This window comes from Arachis duranensis, chromosome 5, assembly GCF_000817695.3.
Source record: "Arachis duranensis cultivar V14167 chromosome 5, aradu.V14167.gnm2.J7QH, whole genome shotgun sequence".
NCBI lineage: Eukaryota > Viridiplantae > Streptophyta > Magnoliopsida > Fabales > Fabaceae > Arachis > Arachis duranensis.
The window spans coordinates 46515932-46518842 of record NC_029776.3 but is presented as its reverse complement, the minus strand read 5'-3'; the positions used below and the strand labels follow the sequence as shown (position 1 = coordinate 46518842).

At 42.7% G+C, this 2911-nt stretch overlaps 1 non-coding gene across 1 annotated transcript; it reads left to right on the top strand.

Moving 5' to 3' along the window:
- Positions 1-2626: 2626 nt before the first annotated feature.
- Positions 2627-2730, top strand: LOC127747837 (small nucleolar RNA R71). The gene has a single exon (XR_008009784.1). It is a non-coding gene; the product is annotated as a small nucleolar RNA R71 (small nucleolar RNA).
- Positions 2731-2911: the final 181 nt, after the last annotated feature.

Sequence of the window (2911 nt, the reverse complement as noted above, 5' to 3'; positions counted from 1 at the left end):
AGGGATCACCTTCTTCTTTGCCACAACATCATAGAAGTGGTCTTGATGGCTTTTGGAGATGAATCTTTCCATCTCCCATGACTCGGAGGTGGAAGCTTTTGTCTTCCCTTTTCCTTTTCTAGAGGATTCTCCGGCCTTAGGTGCCATTGATGGTAATGAAAAACAAAAAGCTTATGCTTTTACCACACTAAACTTAAAATATTGCTCGCCCTCGAGCAAGAGAAGAAAGAAGAGAAGAAGAAGAAGAAGAAAATATGGAGGAGAGTGAGAGATGGTGTTACGCCAAGGTGTAGAAGAGGGGGTTTGTGTTCTGTGAAAATGAAGTAGAATGGAAGGGTATATATAGGGAGGGAAGAGGGTGTAGTTTCGGTCATTTAGGGTGGGATTGGGTGGGAAAGTGGTTTTGAATTTTGAAGGTAGGTGGGGTTTATGGGGAAGAGTGGATGGATGTGAGTGGTGAAGGGGGTAATTGGGAAGAGAGATTGAAGTTGTTGGGAAGTGTGATTTGGGGAAGAGTGTTATAGGATTAGGAGATAAGGTGGGAATATGTTAGGTGGGGATCCTGTGGGGTCCACAGATCCTGAGATGATCCTGTGGGGTCCACAGATCCTGAGGTGATCCTGTGGGGTCCACAGATCCTGAGGTGTCAAGGAATTACATCCCTGCACCGGCATGCAAAATGCCTTTGCATACCATTCTGGCGTTTAAACGCCGAGATGATGCACACTCTGGGCATTCAACGCCCATGTGTAGCATGTTTCTGGCGTTCAGCGCCAGCTTTTCTCAAGGCACATTTCTGGCGTTCAAACGCCAGAATGTTGCTTGTTTCTGGCGTTGAGCGCCAGATTCATGCTCTGTTCTGGCGTTGAACGCCAGCCAGATGCTCCTTACTGGCGTTGAATGCTAGTCTGTCCTTCTTCTAGGGTGTGATTTTTCTTCTACTGTTTTTGATTCTGTTTTTAATTTTAAATTTTTTTCGTGACTCCACATGATCATGTACCTAATAAAACACAAAATAACAATAAAATAAAATTAAAATTAGATAAATAAAAATTTGGGTTGCCTCCCAACAAGCGCTTCTTTAATGTCCATAGCTTGACAGTGGGCTCTCATGGAGCCACAAGGTGATCAGGTCAATGTTGTATAGTCCCAACACCAAACTTAGAGTTTGGATATGGGGTCTTAATCACCAAACTTAGAGTTTGGTTGTGGCCTCCCAACACCAAACTTAGAGTTTGACTGTGGGGGCTCTTCTTGACTCTGAACTGAGAGAAGCTCTTCATGCTTACTCTCTTTTGTCACAGAGGGATGGCCATGTGCTTTAAACACAAGGTAGTCCCCATTCAATTGAAGGACTAATTCACCTCTGTTGACATCTATCACAGCTCCTACTGTAGCTAGGAAAGGTCTTCCAAGGATGATGCATTCATCCTCTTCCTTCCTAGTGTCTAAGATTATGAAATCAGTAGGGATGGTAAAGGCTTTCAACCTTTACTAACACGTCCTCTACTATTCCATAAGCTTGTCTCAATGACTTGTCTGCCAATTGTAATGAGAACAAGGCAGGTTGTACCTCAATGATCCCCAGCTTCTCCATTACAGAGAGTGGCATAAGATTTATCCCTGACCCCAGATCACATAGAGCTTTTTCAAAGGTCATGGTACCTATGGTATAAGGTATTAAGAACTTTCCAGGATCTTGTCTCTTTTGAGGTAAAATTTTCTGAATCCAGGTGTCTAGTTCACCAATGAGCAAGGGAGGTTTACATTCCCAAGTCTCATTACCAAACAACTTGGCATTCAGCTTCATGATAGCTCTTAAATATTGAGCAACTTGCTCTCCAGTCACATCTTCATCCTCTTCAGAGGAAGAATAGTCTTCAGAGCTCATGAATGGCAGAAGGAGATTTAATGGAATCTCTATGTTCTCTATATGAGCCTCAGATTCCTTTGGATCCTTAATAGGAAACTCCCTCTTACTTGAGAGACGTCCCAGGAGGTCCTCCTCACTAGGATTTTCGTCCTTCTCCTCCCTTGTGCATTCAGCCATATTGATCACATCAATGGCCTTGCACTCTCCATTTGGATTCTCTTCTGTATTGCTCGGGAGAATATTGGGAGGAGTTTCAATGACTTTTTTACTCAGCTGGCCCACTTGTGCCTCCANNNTTGATCCTTCCATGAGAAATTTGGATGATTTCTCCATGATGAGTTATAGGTGTTTCCATAAGGTTTACCCATGTAATTAACCTCTGCCATTGCAGGGTTCTCAGGATCATAAGCTTCTTCAGAAGCTGCCTCTTTAGTACTATTGGATGCATTTTGCCATCCATTCAGACTTTGAGAGATCATGTTGACTTGCTGAGTCAACACTTTGTTCTGAGCCAATATGGTATTCAGAGCATCAATTTCAAGAACTCCCTTCTTCTGAGGCGTCCCATTATTCACGGAATTCCTCTCAGAAGTGTACATGAATTGGTTATTTGCAACCATGTCAATAAGTTCTTGAGCCTCTTCAGGCGTTTTCTTTAGGTGAATAGATCCACCTGCAGAATGGTCCAATGACATTTTCAAAAACTCAGATAGACCATAATAGAATATATCTAATATGGTCCATTCTGAAAACATGTCAGATGGACATCTTTTGGTCAACTTCTTGTATCTTTCCCAAGCTTCATAGAGGGATTCACCATCTTTTTGTTTGAAGGTCTGAACATCCACTCTAAGCTTGCTCAGCTTTTGAGGAGGAAAGAATTTATCCAAGAAGGTTGTGACCAGCTTATCCCAGGAGTCCAGGCTATCCTTAGGTTGTGAATCCAACCATATTCTAGCTCTGTCTCTTATAGCAAAAGGGAAAAGCATGAGCCTGTAGACTTCAGGATCTACTCCATTAGTCTTAACAGTCTCACAG